This window comes from Loxodonta africana, chromosome 16 (assembly GCF_030014295.1).
Source record: "Loxodonta africana isolate mLoxAfr1 chromosome 16, mLoxAfr1.hap2, whole genome shotgun sequence".
Taxonomy (NCBI): Eukaryota; Metazoa; Chordata; class Mammalia; order Proboscidea; family Elephantidae; genus Loxodonta; species Loxodonta africana.
Window position 1 is genome coordinate 48,016,795 of NC_087357.1, and position 18,650 is coordinate 48,035,444.

At 39.8% G+C, this 18,650-nt stretch overlaps 1 protein-coding gene across 5 annotated transcripts in view; it reads left to right on the plus strand.

The window, feature by feature from the left end:
* SGMS1 (sphingomyelin synthase 1) overlaps positions 1–18,650 on the plus strand; it is a 346,369-nt gene that overhangs the window by 121,436 nt on the left and 206,283 nt on the right. For all 5 annotated transcript variants that reach the window (XM_064269610.1, XM_064269611.1, XM_023546954.2 and 2 more), the window contains exon 3: positions 5,348–5,434. The gene's annotated coding sequence lies outside the window, so the exon portion shown is untranslated. The remainder of the gene's footprint in view (positions 1–5,347; positions 5,435–18,650) is intronic.

Here is an 18,650-nt window from a genome sequence, read left to right on the forward strand (position 1 = left end):
TTACTGATGAAGATGAAAGACTCTAGCCTTCAGTATGGATTACACCTCAGTATAAAGAAAACAAGAATCCACACAACTAGACCAATAAGCAACATCATGATAAATGAAGAAATAACTGACATTGTCATTTTACTTGGATCCACAGTCAACACCCATGGAAGCAAAAAAAAAAAAAAAAAAAATTTTTGGAAGCAGCAGTCAGGAAATCAAAACGATGTATTGCATTGGGCAAATCTGCTACAAAAGACCTCTTTCATGTGTTAAAAAGCAAAGACGTGACTTTGAGAACTCAGGTGTGCCTGCCCCAAGCCATGATATTTTCAGTCACCTCATATGCATGCAAGGTATTAGTCATTTTGAGTCAGACAATCATATGGTCTATTATGCCGGGAATGACAACTTGAATAAGAATGGTGTTGTATTCATCATCAAAAAGAATATTTCAATATCTGTCCTGAAGTACAATGCTGTCAGTGATAGTATAATATCCATACACCTACAAGGAAACCCAGTTGATACGAGTTTTATTCAAATTGACGCACCAACCACTAAGGCCAAAGATGAAGAAATTGAAGATTTTTACCAGCTTTTGCAGTCTGAAATTGATCGAACATGCAATCAGGATGCACTGATAATTATTGGTGATTGGAATGCAAAAGTTGGAAACGAAGGATCGGTAGTTGGAAAATATGGCCTTGGTGATAGAAACAATGCTGGAGATCACATAATTGAATTTTGCAAGACCAACGACTTCTTCATTGCAAATACCTTTTTTCATTAATATAAATGGCGACTATACATGTGGACTTTGCCAGATAGAATACATAGGAATCAAATCAACTACATCTGTGGAAAGAGACGATGGAAATCTCAATATTATCAGTCAGAAGAAGGCCAGGGGCCGACTGTGGATCAGATCATCAATTACTCATATGCAAGTTCAAGATGAAACTGAAGAAGTTCGAACAGGCTCGCAAGAGCCAAAGTATAACCTTGAGTGTATCCCATCTGATTTTAGAGACCATCTCAAGAATAGATTTGACATGTTGAATAGTAATGACCAAAGACCAGAAGAGTTGTGGAATGACATCAAGGACATCATACACAAAGAAAGCAAGAGGTCCTTAGAAAGACAGGAAAGAAAGAAGAGACCAAAATGCATGTCAGGAGAGGCTCTGAAACATGCTCTTGAACATCAAGTAGCTAAAGTAAAAGGAAAAAATGACAAAGTAAAAGAGCTGAACAGAAGATTTCAAAGGGTGGCTCAAGAAGACGAAGTGAAGTATTATGCTGACATGTGCAAAAGTCTGGAGTTAGAAAACCTAAAGAGAAGAACATGCTCAGCATTTGTCAAGCTGAAAAAACTGAAGGAAAGATTCAAGCCTTGAGTTGCAATACTGAAGGATTCTATAGGGAGCTTATTAAATGGCGCAAGAAGCATCAAAAGAAGGTGGAAGGAATACACAGAATTGGTTGATGTTCGACCATTTCAGGAGGCAACATCTGATCAGGAACCGATGGTACTGAAGGGAGAAGTCCAAGCTGCACTGAAGGCATTGGTGAAAAACAAGGCACTGGGAATTGACGAAACACCAATTGAGGCGTTTCAACAAATGGATGCAGTGCTATAAGTGCTCACTAGTCTATGCCAAGAAATTTGAAAGACCAACCAACTGGAAGAAATCCACATTTATGCCTATTCCCAAGAAATGTTATCCAACCGAATGTGGAAATTATTAAACAATATCATTAATATTACACACAAGCAAAACTTTGCTGAAGATCATTCAAAAGCAGCCGCAGTAGTATATCGACAGAGAACTGCGAGAAATTCAAGCCGAACTTAGAAGAGACATGGAACTAGGGATATCGTTGCTGATGTCAGATGGATCCTGGCTGAAAGCAGAGAATACCAGAATGGTGTTTATCTGTGTTTTATTATGTGGATTTTAACGAATTATGGATAACATTGAGGAGAATGGGAATTCTGCTCTTGAGGAATCTGTACATGAATCAAGAGGCAGTTGTTCAGAAACAACAAGGGGATACTGCATGGTTTAAAGTCAGGAAAGGTGTGTGTCAGGGTTGTATCTGTCACCATACCTGTTCAGTCCGCATGCTGAGCAAATAATCTGAGAAGCTGGACTGTACGAAGAAGAAAGGGGCATCAGGATTGGAGGAAGACTTATTAACAACCTGCGTTATGCAGATGACATAACCCTGCTTACTGAAAGTGAAGAGGGCTTGAAGTACTTACTGATGAAGCTCAAAGACCACAGCTTTCAGTATGGATTACACCTTAACATAAAGAAAACAAAAATCCTCACAACTGGACCAATAAGCAACATCATGATAAACAGAGAAAAAATTGAGGTTGTCAAGAATTTCGTTTCACTTGGATTCACAATCAACACCCATGGAAGCAGCAGTCAAGAAATCAAAAGACGAATTACATTGAGCAAATCGGCTGCAAAAGACCTCTTTTAAATGTTGAAAACCAAAGATGTCACCTTGAAGACTAAGGTGCACCTGACCCAAGCCATGGTGTTTTCAATCGCCTCGTATGCATGCGAAAGCTGAACAGTGAATGAGGAAGACTGAAGAAGAATTGATACCTTTGACTTATGGTGTTGGTGAAGAATATTGAATATACTGTGAACTGCCAGAAGAATGAACAAATCTTTCTTGGAAGAAGTATAACCAGAACTCTCCTTAGAAGCAAAGATGGTGAAACTATGTCTACATACTTTGGACATGTTATCAGGAGGGACCAGTCTGTGGAGAAGGACATCATGCTTGGTAAAGTAGAGGGTCAGCGAAAAAGAGGAAGACCCTCAACAAGATGAGTTGACACAGTGACTGCAACAATGGGCTCAAACATAACAAGGATTGTGAGGATGTTGCAGGACCAGGCAGTGTTTCTTTCTGTTGTACACAGGGTTGCTATGAGTCAGAACCAAGCCAACGGCACCTAACAACAACAACAAACCAAGCCTAACATGGTCAGGAAGATCTGCCAGTAATTTAGTTGGCACCGGAACCAAACTTAATACCCTTTAATTGCCTACCATACAATAGAAGGAAACATGCAAAGAAGCAGGAAAATTCTTATTAAAAAAGAAAAGCAATCAATAAAAATAGTCAATGACCTTGAAATAGTATTATACTAGAGCATCGTCTCCAACACCATTATCTTCCAAAAGGAGCAAGATGGTACAAAACAAGTCCAGAATTTTTTTTTCAATGTTGGAAAGTAAGAAATTGTTCAAGAAAATTAAAAAAATATTGGGGACATGTCACAAAGATGCAGGAGGCAGCTTGAAGGGGCTCCTACCAGTGATAAATATAAACCATGGAAAAAGTAGGAATCTATATTGATCATATATAAATCCATAAATGAACAAAGAATGTGGAATGCCGAATACTAAATGGTAAATATGTAGTGAGCGCTGGAGTTGGAACAGTCAGCATGTTGTAGCTGTTACAGTAGTTTGCATCAGACAAGGATCATCAGTGGATGCTAAATCTCGGCACAGATTTTGATGAGGGACACAATATTTGCATGCAGTTAAAGTGTTTCCCAACAGATTATTTATTAGTTTCAGGGGAAAAAATAGTAATTTTTCAATGGAGAAATTGGACAACACCTTGACTAGGTGATCAGAATTAACATCACCAATGAGGGGCAGATAGATGGACATTTTGTGCCTCTAGATGTGATACCCTAAGAAGAATATGTCACCTGTGTAGTTTTCTGGCCAAGAATATATAACCTGAATTGAATCATGGAGAAATATCAGACAAAAATGAGAAATAATCCATTAACATAAGGAGGGGTGTGCTGTATTCTTCTAAAGTGTCAGTGTTGTAAAACACAAAAGCTGTGTGTTCCAGATTAAAGGAGGCTGAAGAGGCATGGCATAAATGCAATGCCTGATCCTAGACTGGATCTTGAACTGGAGGAAAAGAAATTGTATAAAGGGTATTACTGGTCAACTGAATATGACGGTAGATTATATAAAAGTATTGCATCAATGTTAACACTTACTAAAGTTGCACTATTAGGTAAACTACACAAACTGCACTACTGTTATATAAGAGAATACAAGTAGTACCTGATTTACAACTGGGTTCGGTTCCGAAGACTCAGTTGTACGTTGGTCCTGATGTACGTTGAATACCTGTTTATTTATTTATTTTTTGGTTTTCATTATTATTGCCTTTTATTATCAGTATCTTTATAAAACTGAATTTTGAACATCTGAGTATGATCACACCAGTGGATTACATGCTGCGACATTGTATGTAGTACATATTACTAATGATAAGATGTACAAAAAAGAAAAAATTTGACGTTTTTAAGTGTGGTTCGTGGAAACTCGAATACGTCCTAAATTGGGATTACTTGTATTCCTATTCATAGGGAATAAACTCTGAAATATTTAGGCTTAAAGGACCATGATGTATATAACTTACCCGCTCATGGCCAAGACAAAAAAAAAAAAAAAGAAAAAGTTTGTGTGTGTGTAAAGAGAGAGGACAAATGATTTAGCAAATGGGGTAAAATGTGGATAATACAGGTGAATATAGATAAAGAGTACATGGGTATTCATTGTGTTGTTATTATTCTACAAGTTTTTTGTAAGTGTGAAATTAAAATTAGTACATTTTTATAGAATATTGAAAACAAAGTCCAGTAATATAAATGTGCCTTGAAGAGTAAAAGAGAGTATGTATAAAAGATACAGGCATTTCTGAGCTACTTTTGTGTTGATTGTGTACCCTTTGTATTGTCTGAGGTGAATGTTTAATCCCGTAACAGTGTCTCTGTCACTTAACAGGCAAACCCATTTCTAGTATCTGTTTGGTAAGAAAGTAAATCTAATGCAAGAAGAAATAATAATACTGCGCTTCCCGTTGACACCATCACGTCATTTCGTTTCATGGAAGAATTTGAACAAGGAGTTGGAAAGCTGGGTTCTAATTCCTACTTTGAGATTTGCTGAATGGTCGTGGGAAAGTTCTCTGACCTGTGGGAACTTTGGCTACTGCATTTTAAAGTAATACTTGCTTATTTTCAAGATCTGAGGCTCAAATGAGAAAATGCAATGTGAAAATTCTTCGTAAATGGTAATGATTTCCTCTATAAACATTAAATTACTATTAATAGTTTGGGTTAAAGATGAAAAATGGCTTAGACTAAGGAAGAGATTTTCCTTAAATTCAGGTGTCTTGTTTTCCTCTTAAATGTCAAGTGAATGATTATACTAGAGTGTTTCTTTCCCCAATGTACTCTCTGGTTTTTTCTGGTTGCCTCCTTTCTCATGTCTTGACCTTATTATTCCAGGTAAAGCTTCAGTGACAGGAGGCGTTGATTTGCTGGACTTCAAGACCAGTGAAGTTAGAGCGTAGCAGTGTGTGAATAAAAGAGCATGTAAGTCAAAATCAGATGATATATTCTGTATTTGATAGTGCAGTATCTGAAATCCTTCATGGTCTAAAGGACTGTGGCTTGTTTCATAGTGTGTGTAGTGATTTTTTGATTAGGTGTTAATATTTGCTTGATATATTATCCGTTGGAGTCTTGAGGTCTTACATCTTGAGATTTGTGTTTGTCTTGGCTGGGAGCCAGGAGGATGGTACAGACTCAGGACCACTTTGGTTCTCTTAGGGAATCCTGGTTTCAGGTTGAGCACTCCCACCTTGCTGAGAGCTGAAGATCTAAACAGACATCTCATCTCTCTGCTGGTATTCCTGGTTGCCTCCAGAGCAACTCTTGCTTTCTTCTTTGCTCGCTATTCACTGCTCTTTGCTCAGGTTTCAGTGCCTTGTTCCTCCCACATCGTCCTGGAGATTTGTTTCCCTCATCAGAGCTGAACAGTATAGTATACTAAAAAGTATTTATCCAGAATCTAATTGTAGTATGCCACAAAAAAATTACGACCTGTTTAGAGAGACCAATATTCATTAGTGATTATCACGGAGAAGGGGAGGAGGTATAAGGATGTTTTAGAACTTAGAGACATGTTCCTTTTGGTGATGGGAAATGCTGCCCTGAGTGTAGAAGTAGTGAACACAGCACAACCATAGTAAAGATGAGTGTATACAAATAGAAGAGTATAGATACAGTTAAAGAGAATTCTATGTAACTAATGTCAGTGAACAATTTATGTGAAAATTTGTAAAAAAAAATTCATTGGGATATACAATTTTGCAGCAACAGTAATAACAACTAAAAAAAAAATGTGTTTGGTTACATAGATATATACCTGTTGTCATCAAGTTGATTCAAACTCATGGCGACCCTATAGGACAGAATGGGCCCATAGGGTTTCCAATGAGTGGCGGTAGATTCGAACTGCTGTCCTTTTGGTTAGCAGCTGAGCTCTTATTCCACTGTGCCACCAGGGCTCCATATAGATATGTAAGTGCATAAATATGTACAGGAAAGCATATATGAATAACTATAGGCATATGTATATACATGGTTTTTGGGTATATACATGGTTTTTGGGTATATATACGTGTTTATGTGTGCTGCATGTATTTTCAAGTATAAAATAAAGCACATGGTGTCACAGTTATGGGTACTTCCTGGAAACAACCAGGGTACCCTATGGGATTGATCTACTGGGTTTGAGGGCTTAGGAGCATAGTCTTGTGGGACAACACAGTCAATTGGCATGATACAGACCATAAAGACATTGTTCTACATCCTGGGTCGGTGAGTGGTGTCTGGGCTCTTAAAAGCTTGTGAGCGGCCATCTAAGATACAACTATTGGTCTCTGCCCGTCTGGAGCTGAAGAGAAAGAAGGAAACCAAAGATTGAAAGAAGAAGCTAGTCTGTAGAACCAATAGTCTACATAAACAACAACATTACCTACCTTAAGACCAGAAGAACTGGATTGTGTCCAGCTACCACTACCGACCATTCCAACCAGGGACTCAATAGATTGTCCCAGATGGAATGGGAGAAAATGTAGAACAAAACTGAAATTCCTAAAAAATAAAACAAAAGGCCAGACTTAACGGGAGCCATAGAGACTAGATGAACCCCCAAGAATATCACCCTAAGATACTCTTTAAACTTGAAACTCAAACCACTCCCAGAAGTTACCCTTCAGCCAAGTGACAAATTAACCTGTAAAATAATTAATATCACCCATGAGTACTGTGTTCCTCAAAATAACCTAGATGAAACCAAATGGTTAACATTTACCCTAGTCCAAAGATGAGAAGGCAAGGGGAAACAGGAAAGCTAGATTAATGGAAACAGAACAACCAAAATAGAAATAACAAGAATGTCCATATATTGTGAAGAATGTAACCAATGTCACTGAATAATAGTGTAGAAATTGTTATATAATAATTTAATTTCCTGTATAAACTTTCACCAAAAACACAGTAAAATATTAACAAATAACAGCCCGTTGTCATCAATTCCGACTAATAGTGGCCCTGTAAATATCTAATCCACACGCTTCTGGATCAGAAATGCCCAAGTGGTTTTTTATAATCAGTTTTTTGTACGTGCCCTTTATTGATTTCCTTTATCCCTTTATGCCTTAAATGGTAATTTACTTTTCTTTATTTCACTTAGGGTTAGGAAAATACTGAAATAATGATCGCTTTAGAAACTAGCCAGACCACTTCTATACTCATATAGTGTACTATATAGCTTTACACTTTTGCCTGGGTTCTTTAGTATTTACTCCCTTGTAAGTTGGAATAATTACTCTTGCAGTAACTCATTAGAACAGAGTTCTTATTCAGGATGCCTCTTGTTTTGTGTCCCAATCTATGTTCTATCAAATTACCACTGTTCTTTCTACCCAGAGTCCTAGTTATAAACGATTTCAGTTGTGGTTGTTTACCTGTGTATGCCTTTCTTCTTGCATGGAGTGCAGACAACAAAACAAATGCTTATTTTTATGAATTAGAGGCATCATCTCTGTAACTGCCCCGTGTCCCTGCATTCTGCATCTCCTTAATAGGCAAGAACACAACATGAAATTTTGGATCTATAAAATGTTAAGTTGCCTTGGGCTTTGGCACATTAAAAAAAAAAAAAAAATTCAAAATGGATGTCAACTGAGGTTGCTGATTTAATAGTTTTTAATTCTTCCTGTAGCCGAATGATCACCTGTAGGTAAGCATGCCTTTTTAGAGGATAGACAGATCTGCTGACAGATGGGTGTGAAAGTGGTGTGTTACTTAGGCATGTCTCTAGTCTGAAAGTCTTTATGTTTTGTAGATTACAGGTAGGATTTTTGTAACACTAATGTAATCACAGAAAAGGCAGACACTGAAAACATTCCTAGGAAATGCCCAGATCCCTGGCCAGAGATTCTTTGAGAAGTGGTCTGGTATTGGCCCCATACTCTCGCAATATTAACATCTGAAAATTCTATGGCTTTTCCTCCCTTGAATAGCAAGTTTTAATGAATAGTTAATTATATCTGAGTTCTCATATTCCAGTGTTATTTTTGGCTGTCAGTTCAAGCGTGGCTGTTGGTTTTTGCTTTCCAAATGGTTCAGTTAGCTGAACACTCCAAAAGCTTCACCTGGGGAGCTGGGAAAGAGATGAAGTAGAACTGGTGAAGCTTGCCAAGAATTGCGAGTACTCCCTGAGGAAGCCCTGCCAGCCTTCTGGGCTGGGGGAGCTGTCGTGCTCAACTGCACACTGCTTGGGGGCGGTGCAAGGAATCTAACGGTCAGCATCCCCAGTTCTTTTGCCCTGGCCTGGGCAGTTCATTTGGCAAAGCACTTTGGCCTTCCAGTTCTCTTCTTTTACTTTAAATACATATTCCTGCAGTTTCTTTCCCGCCACGTAGTTGTGATTCTGGTTATATCATGATGATGCAGAGACAACCCAAGAATGTGGTTTGTCAGGTGTCCATTTCAATTTGTGTGTTGAAAACGGAGGCTTGACAGTCGTCAAGACTAGTGACCATAAATCTGACTGAAGTCCCCAGGCCTGGTCATCTAACCCAGAGTTGTGAGCTTTGCTGCTTTAGTCGTAATCAGACTCCTCCAGATTGAGAACAGTTACTTATCTCTCTCTGACTTGGCACTGGAACACTTGGCCATTTGTAACATGTTCTTCCTTTCTCACACTAGGTAATAAATTTGTATATTTGTAATAAGGTTTTGAAAAGTTAGGATTATTTTAAACACCTTTTTGTCCAACTTACCTTCTGTCTTGTTTGCCATATTCCCATCTAAATGCTTGTTGTTGATGCCTGCAAAAAATGCCTTTGCTATAGTCAGGGTGTTTAAGGACTGCCAACATGGTCAAGAGGGAGCCATGCTCAGTTCATTAGTAGCCAGACTCCCTGGGCTCGAGTTGAAGTTCTGCTTACAGCCTGTATGACTTTGGTTAGTCACTCAGCTTTTCTTAGTTTTAGTTTTTTCACCTTAATAACTACTTTAATCTGTTAAGGTTAGGCTCAGTTGCTTGTGTTCAAAACTCAAAAGACTAGTGGCTTTAAAAAGATAGAAATGAGTTTCTTCTTCCATAAAAATTACTTAAGAGGTTGGTAGGAAGGGATGGTGTCTTAATTATCTAGTGCTGCTATAACAGAAATACCAGAAGTGGGTAGCTTTAACAAAGAGAAATTTATTTTATCAGTCGAGTAGGCTAGAAGTCCAAATTCAGGGTGCCAGCTCCAGGGGAAGTCTTTTCCCTGTTGGCTCTGGAGGAAGGTCCTTGTCATCAGTCTTCCCCTGGACTAGGAGCTTCTCTGTGCAGGAACCCCAGATCCAAAGGACATGTTCTGCTCCCAGCACTGCTTTCTTGGTGGTATGAAGCCCCCCACTCTCTGATTCCTTCCCTTTCCTTTTATCCCTTGTAGGATAAAGGTGGTACAGGCCACACCGCAGGGAAACTCCCTTTACATTGGATCAGGGATATGACCTGAGCAAGGGTGTTACATCCCACCCTAATCCTCTTTTACCACAGGCAGAGATTATGATTTATAACACATAGGAAAATTACAAAATGGAGGACAACCACAAAGTACTGGGAATTGTGGCCTAACCAAGTTGACACATATTTTTAGGGGACACAGTTCAATCCATGTCAGGTGGAATGATGCTGAACAATGTTGAGAACCCATAACCTAGGGTCCTTCTGTCTTGTTCTCTGATATTCTCAACATTGGCTTCCAACACATTGCGCATGATGCCTACTCAGTCGTTCATCAAATCTGAGCCAGCAGGAAGGAAAAGGGGGCAAAGAAGAGTTCATTCCCTCCCTTGAAGGAAACTTCTGAGAACTAATGGCATCTTTAGCTTTAATTTTATATGCTAGAGCAGCACTTCTCAAAGGTTTTGGACTTAGGACCCATTTATATTGTTAAAAAAATGTCGAGGACCCCAAAGAGCTTTTGCTTTTGCGGATTTATATCTAGTAATATTGTGGTTAGGGAAACCCTGGTGGCGTAGTGGTTAAGTGCTACGGCTGCTAACCAAAGGGTTGAGAGTTCAAATCTATCAGGCACTCCTTGGAAACTCTATGGGGCAGTTCTACTCTGTCCTGTAGGGTCGCTATGAGTCGGAATTGACTCAACGGCAATGGGTAATATTGTGGTTAGCAGCTAAGCACTTAACTGTTATACCACCAGGGCCCCACAGGAGAAAAGACCTGGTGGTCTGCTGCCTTAGAGATTACAGCCCAGAAAGCTCTATGGAAAAGTTTTACTTTGTCATATAGGGTCAGTATGAGTCAGAATTGACTCAACAGCACACAGCAACAACAGCAATATTGTAGGTAGAATAATGGCCCCCAAAGAAGTCCACGTCCTAATCCCTAGAACCTGTGAATATATTACCTTATGTGGTAAAAGGAACTTTGCAGATGTGGTTATCCTGAATTATCCAGGTGAACTCAGTGTGACCACAAGAGTCTTTATAAGAGGAGGGCTAGGCATATCAGAGTAAGAGAAGAGATGATGATAGAAGCAGAGATTGCAGTGATGATGTTGCTGGAAGGGGCCACAAGCCAAGAAATGCAGATGGCTTCTAGAAGCTAGAAAAGGCACGAGCATATTCTCCCGAGAGCCTCCAGAAAGAACCTAGCCTTGCAGACAACTTGATTTTAGCCCTGTAAAACCCATTTTTTGGACCCCTGACCACCAGAACTGTAAGATAATAAAGTTGTGTTATTTTAAGCTACTCAGTTTATAGTAATTTGTTATACCAGCAATAGAAAAATAATTTATTTTCTGTAATTGGAAATTAATACTGAGAAATTAAAAAATATTTATTGATTTAGTTAAAAATAATAATTCTATTACAGATTAGCATAAATTACTTTTTGTGAAAAATTACCATTTTCCATGTGAAAATATTAGTGAGAAGACTGCCACTGTTTTACATTTTTTGCAAATCTCTTTAATGTCTGGCATAATAAACGTCAGCTGATTCTGTTATCTGTTGCTCATTCAGCCTGTTGTAGTATCACATGTCATGTAGTCCCTGAAAAACTCCACTGTACACTTGTGAGAGAATGAGCATGAAATGGGCAAATAACACCTTAGTATTATGAAAACAGGTTTGACCTCATGGACTAGCTGAAAGGATTTCGGGGATTCCCAGTGGCACCTGGAACACACTTTGAGAACTGGACTGGAGCTAAAGCACAGTCATATGGCTACAGGTAGTTGCAAGAGAGTCTGGAAATTGTAGTTCTGTGGGTAACCAGTTAAAAAATTGGGAGTTCTGTTATTAAGGAAGAAAGGGAGAATGGATATTAAGGGACATTTAGCAATTTCAAACACTTATAATGACAAGTGTTCGTACACATGGTAGGTAGACAGTAACCAAAATGTTAGTTTCCCTTCTCCTTTTCCTTACACTAGCTAGGAAGAAAAGCAAAAACGGGAATTTTGTTTAAGCTAACTGCATCATTTAGAAATGCCTGCGACAGAACACAAGGGCATGTAGGCAAAGGCATAATTGCAGCAACTTGCATTTTTAGCATTTGTAGATAAATTATATACAGTATCTTTTGTCCGGTGCTCACAGGCAGCTTTTTGGTATCTTGTTGGGGTCCTTTGAACTTAACCGTGTGCTTCCTTGCCTTGGGCAGGAGGAGGACTGGAATGGGAATGAGGTTTGAGACTCAGCTTGGATTCACAGTTACCCTTCACGGGTTTGAAAATACATGGGCGTGACGTTTCCTCTGGGGTGCTTTTGTCAGTAGTGCCCGCTGCGCCTCTGGTAGTGTCCTTTCACTGAAAAAATGATGTAGTTCCAGTTTCTGGTTTGAAACAGCAGTTAGGAATATTTGTGCTAAGTTCCTTTTGTTTTTTAAAAATATATATAAGTACGTTTGGGCTTAAATGGCTTATGTTTGAGCTTAATACAAAGCTTCATACTGATCTCGTTAATTGAGTGTAATGCATTTTTAATGCTAACTTCATCTTTAAGTCAGTTATCTCAATACCTTTTGGATGCAGGAAGGCTTAGGTGGTATTTTAACACCCCGTATATGGGCTTGAGCTATTACTCCAACCTCTGAGGAGGAGGAAGCCTCTGTGTCAGCCACACCTGACTTTACTAAAATGAGCAGATTGCCTAGTTCCTAACGAAACTGATAGGCAAGAGGTGGGGAGGTGAGTTGGTTTGGAACCACCACTGGGGACCCCTGGGCGACCAGAGGCTGCGGGCTGCACCAATGACTTCTCTGAACTGAAGCAGAGAGGGGCCGTTTATTTACTTTTCTGTTTTTCCCAGAGGCCCCTGAAAACCATCTTGCACTTGCCAGTTTCTGTTTTACCTTGCAGTGTACTGTGTTACTAGGAAGCAGTCTCCTTGTTGGTTGAAACCTTAATTACAACAGGGGGGAAAATATAAACCCACTGCTGTCGAATCAATTCCAACTCATAGCGACCCCACAGGGTTTCCATGGAGTGGCTGGTGGATTCCAGCTGCCAACCTTTTGGTTAAGAGCAGCCAAACCCTTAACCGCTGTACCACCAGGGCTCCACAACAGGGAAAGTGGAAGCAAATTGCTATAACTTGAACTTATGTGGCTGGGGACCTGCTGGTACTTAATACCTTGCATGTAAGGAGCTCAGTGTATTTTTTTTTTTAGCAAATAGCATCATAATGGTAGCAGTTATTATCCGTATTTGGGGATAATGCAAACATTTTCTAAATGAAACTAGTGGAAGGGTGTCCTTACTTAGTTTTCAGATGCACTTCAGGTCATTACCTGGTGGCTGTCCCAGTTAGCTGTCTTTGAGGTTTGCCAGATGTTCCAAGTGGGAAAAGCAGGGCTGGCTGCAGTGCCCCCCTGTTCTTTCCAGGGGGTGTGCTTTCAGTGACCACATCTCATCCTGGACTGCCACAGGTGGCAAAGGTCATCAAGGTGTTGGTTAAGAGAAAGTCCTGCCAAAATGCCAAATGGTGACTTAGCGCAACAGCTAGTGGTTTTAAAAACATGGACTAGGGCATAATTTTCTGATACTTTAAATTTAGACGGCAAAAAAAAAAAATTAGTGTTTTGATTTGAGAGTTCTTTTATTTACCATTCAGTAGACATAAACAGTTTCTACATGCAGAGGCTCAGCTAGTGCAGGGCCAAGGGAAGTGTATTATTTTTCCATCTGCTCTTTCCTGGGCCTGCGGAGCTTCCCTTGGAGCTGCTCAGGAGGCATTTCAGGATTGCAGCCAGCGCTCACGGCTGTCAAACACAGGTTACTGCGTTGTGCACAGAGGGTCCCAGAGTGTTTTGGACGCTGTATGTAACAATTTAGGAAGGAGCGTGGTCTCTCTGGAAAGAGGCAGAACCCTGTACAACTAATGAATTGTTTTCTAGCAGTTTTTCCCCTCTCATTTCTTATGGATTTTCTAGCTGAGTCCCATAGCAGCTGCTGCACACTTCTTTTTAGGCCCCTGGCCTCCCCCAGCCCAGTTCTTGGCAAATGTCCTTAGAAACAAAACCAGAAACAGAGCTTGTCCTTTTCTTCCCTTCTCTCCACTGAAGAGTAATGTCTGCCATTTTCCAAGCAGGTGATTTGGTCCTGAGCATTCTTGTGGTTGGGCAGGATTTTTTTCCTAATCCCTCACACCGTCTCTTTCTCTCCTGCCTTCTGCCCCAGGTGCTCAAGCATCCTGCTGTTGTATTTAGCTACTCTGAGACCCACCAAGGTATTTTTCTTGAGCTGTGTTTTCTCTGGAGACCAACTGTTCCTTGTGTCTGATCAATGTCTTTCTTACTGAAACTGATCTCTCACAGTCTACCCCGTCAAAGCCCTACTGTTACTCTGTACGCTGATAGCCTTGCTTTGAATAGTCACAAAACATTTATTGACCACCTACTGTGTGCCAGGGAGTTGGAAGGCAGATTCCAAGAGATGGAGAAAAATCAGGCTCTTGGGGCTATTGGTCTAGAAGGGAGAGAGAGACATGGGAACAGTTAGCATTAGAGGTTAGTAATAAAAACATGTACAGGCTAGAATGAGGACACAGTGGAATAGGGAGCAGCCCAGCCTTGAAAAGTATATGAGTGTGGGTCCTGCAGATGGAGGAGAGGGCCATACCAGGCTATCTGCCAAAAGCCAGTGATAGGTTGCTATGTACCCCCTTCCTGGTTGAATTTCAATGTAACTAGCCTAAAGCAGAGGGACACCTCTGTAACTGAAGAATCTCTAATGGCACAGTTTGTCTCACTGTGGCCACAGTGGTAGGAAAGAGCTTTTGGGGGTAAATATAGCCCTACATGTGTCTCTGAGGTAGCATCACATGGGTAAGTGCCAATTCTGTGTATCTATTGGCCAGGCTTTGATGTAGGAAAAGATAAACATTCTTGATGGAGTGCCCAGGCCCTGGAGGGCTTCCTTGGATTCCTGTGTTTTAAAGAACTTGTTGGTTAACATAGTTAATGCCCAGTGGCCCAGATACTTGAACTTCTGTTCCTGCAGGAGGGCCATGGGTATTGAATCTGAGGATGGGACTCAATCACAAGAACCTCCCAGTCTAAACCAGAACTTATTTTAACCTTTCATTATGCTTTTTACTTTTCCTAAAAGGCCGGCGGTTTGAATCCACCAGCTGCTCCTTAGAAACTCTATGGGGCAGTTCTGCTGTGTCTTATAGGGTCACTAGGAGCCGGAATAGACTTGATGCCAATGGGTTTGGCGTTTTTTGTTGTTTGTTTTGTGGAGAGTACTTGTCACTATTTGTAATTTTATGTGTATATCCTATTCTAAGTTCTTTTAAAGGCAGGAACTACTGATCTCCTGTTGACCATTTTGTCCCTATTGCCTACACTGGGCCCGGCGTATAATAAAGAAGGAATAAAAAGGATAGATATCCATCCTGAAAAGTGAACATTTTGGCAACACTGGTTTGTGATAGCAGCCTGAGAATAGATAACTGGCTTTTAATGTCATCTGGGAAAAGGGCAAAAGAAAGTCATCATTTGCCAAATTCCTTCTAGCAAAGGATGTTTGTAAAATGAAAAGATCTTTTCAAAATATAGCGTGCTTTGATGGAACAGTTCTATATACTGATTGTGGTAGCAGTTATGTGAATTTATACATGTGATAAAATTTTATAGAACTGTAGGTCCTCCTCCCCCCAGAAAACAAGAGTGCATATAAAAACTAGTAAAATCTGAAAAAAGTCTCTAATTAAGTTAATAGTATTGTACTAATGTCAATTTTCTGCTTTTTTTAAGAATAATTTTTAATGTGCTTTAAGTAAAAGTTTATAAATCAAGTCAGTCTCTCACACAAAAACCCATATATACCTTGCTACACACTCCCAATTACTCTCCCCCTAATGAGACCACGTACTGTCTCCCTCCACTCTCTCTTTTCGTGTCCTTTTCACTAGCTTCTAACCCCCTCCACCCTCTCATCTCCCCTCCAGGCAGGAGATGCCAACATAGCCTCAAGTGTCCACCTGATCCAAGAAGCTCACTCCTCACCAGCATCCCTCTCCAACCTATTGTCCAGTCCAATCCATGTCTGAAGAGTTGACTTCGGGAATGGTTCCTGACCTGGGCCAACAGAAGGTCTGGGGGCCATGAGCACCGGGGTCCTTCCAGTCTCAGTCAGACCATTAAGTCTGGTCTTATGAGAATTTGGGGTCTGCATCCCATTGCTCTCCTGCTCCCTCAGGGGTTCTCTGTTGTGTTCCCTGTCAGGGCAGTCATTGGTTGTAGCAGGGCACCATCTAGTTCTTCTGTTATCAGGATGATGTAGTCGCTGGTTCATGTGGCCCTTTCTGTCTCTTGGGCTCGCAATTACCTTGTGTCCTTGGTGTTCTTCATTCTCCTTTGATCAAGGTGGGTTGAGACCAATTGATGCATCTTAGATGGCTGCTTGCCAGTGTTTAAGACCCCAGATGCCACTCTTCAAAGTGGGATCCAGAATGTTTTGTTAATAGATTTTATTATGCCAATTGACTTAGATGTCCCCTGAAACCATGGTCCCCAGACCCCTGCCCCTGCTACACTGGCCTTTGAAGCATGCAGTTTATTCAGGAAACTGCTTTTGGTTTAGACCAATTGTGCTGACCGCGCCTGTATTGTGTGTTGTTTTTCCCTTCACCTAAAGTAGTTCTTACCTACTATCTAATTAGTGAATACCTCTCTCCCACCCTCCCTCCCTACCTCCTCTAGTAACTACAAAAGAATGTTTTCTTCTGAGTTTAAACTATTTCTCAAGTTCTTATAATAGTGGTCTTATACAATATTTGTCCTTTTGCAACTGACTAATTTCACTCAGCATAATGCCTTCCAGGTTCTTCCATGTTATGAAATGTTTCACAGATTCCTCACTGTTCTTTATTGATGTGTAGTATTCCATTGTGTGAATATACCGCAATTTATTTATCCATTCATCGATTGATGGGCACCTTGGTTGCTTCCATGTTTTTGCTATTGTAAACAGTGCTGCAGTAAACATGGGTGTGCATATATCTGTTTGTGTAAAGGCTCTTATTTCTCTAGGATATATTCCGAGGAGTGGGATTGCTGGATTGTATGGTAGTTCTATTTCTAGCTTTTTAAGGAAGCGCCAAATCGATTTCCAAAGTGGTTGTACCATTTGACATTCCCACCAGCAGTGTGTAAGCGTTCCAGTCTCTCCACAGCCTCTCCAACATTTATTATTTTGTGTTTTTTGGATTAATGCCAGCCTTGTTGGAGTGAGGTGAAATCTCATTGTAGTTTTGATCCGCATTTCTCTAATGGCTGATGATAGTGAACATTTCCTCATATATCTGTTAGCTACCTGAATGTCTTCTTTAGTGAAGTGTCTATCCATATCTTTTGCTCATTTTTTAATTGGGTTATTTGTCTTTTTGCATTTGAGTTTTTGCAGTATCATGTAGATTTTAGAAATCAGGCACTGGTCAGAAATGTCATAGCTAAAAACTTCTTCCCAGTCTGTAGGTAGTCTTTTTACTCTTTTGGTGAAGTCTTTGGATGAGCATAAGTGTTTGATTTTTAGGAGCTCCCAGTTATCTAGTTTTTCTTCTACATTCTTTATAATGTTTTGTATACTGTTTATGCCATGTATTAGGGCTCCTAACATTGTCCCTATTTTTTCTTCCATGATCTTTATCATTTTAGATTTTATACTTAGGTCTTTGATCCATTTTGAGTTAGTTTTTGTGCATGGAGTGAGGTATGGGTCTTGTTTCATTTTTTTGCAGGTGGATATCCAGTTATGCCAGCACCATTTGTTAAAAAGACTGTCATTTCCCCATTTAACTGTTTGGGACCTTTGTCAAATATCAACTGCTCATATGTGGATGGATTTATGTCTGGATTCTCAATTCTGTTCCATTGGTCCATGTACCTGCTGTTGTACCAGTACCAGGCTGTTTTTCTAAAATCAGGTGAAGTAAGGCCTCCCACTTTGTTCTTCTTTTTCAGTAATGCCTTATTTATCTGGGGCCTCTTTCCCTTCCATGTGAAGTTGGTGATTTGTTTCTCCTTCTCATTAAAGAATGTCCTTGGGATTTGGATCGGAATTGCATTAAATGTATAGATCGATTTTGGTAGAATAGACATTTTTATAATGTTAAGTCTTCCTATCTGTGAGTAAGGTACGTTCTTCTACTTATTTAAGTCTCTTTTGGTTTCTTGCAGAAGTGTATCGTAGTTTTCTTTGTATAAGTCTTTTACATCTCTGAATTTCCTGCTTTTGATAATTTTTGATTATGTAAGATATTGTCACTGGAGGAAGTCTGGTGAAGGATACATGGGAATTGTATATTTGCAGCTTCTGTGTGAGCTTAAAATTATTGCAAAATCGAAAGTTAAAAATAAAACAAAACAAAAGTGTGATGCCAGTAAACATCCACTAAAATAGCTAAACAACAGGCAAATAAAACAAAAAAGGACAGTACCAAGTGCTGACAAAGGTATAGAGCAACTAGGACTTTCTTACATTGCTGGTCGGAATGCAAGATGGTACAAACATTTTCTAAAAGAGTTGGTCAGTTTCTTACAAAGCTAAGCATATGCTTACCATACAAGCCAGCAATTCCACTCCTAGGTATTTATCCAAGAGAAATGAAAACCTATGTTCACACAAAAACTTCTAGCCTAATATTTCTAACAGCTTTGTTCATAACAGCCTAAAACTGGAAAAACTCAAATATCCTTCATCTAAGTGAATAGATA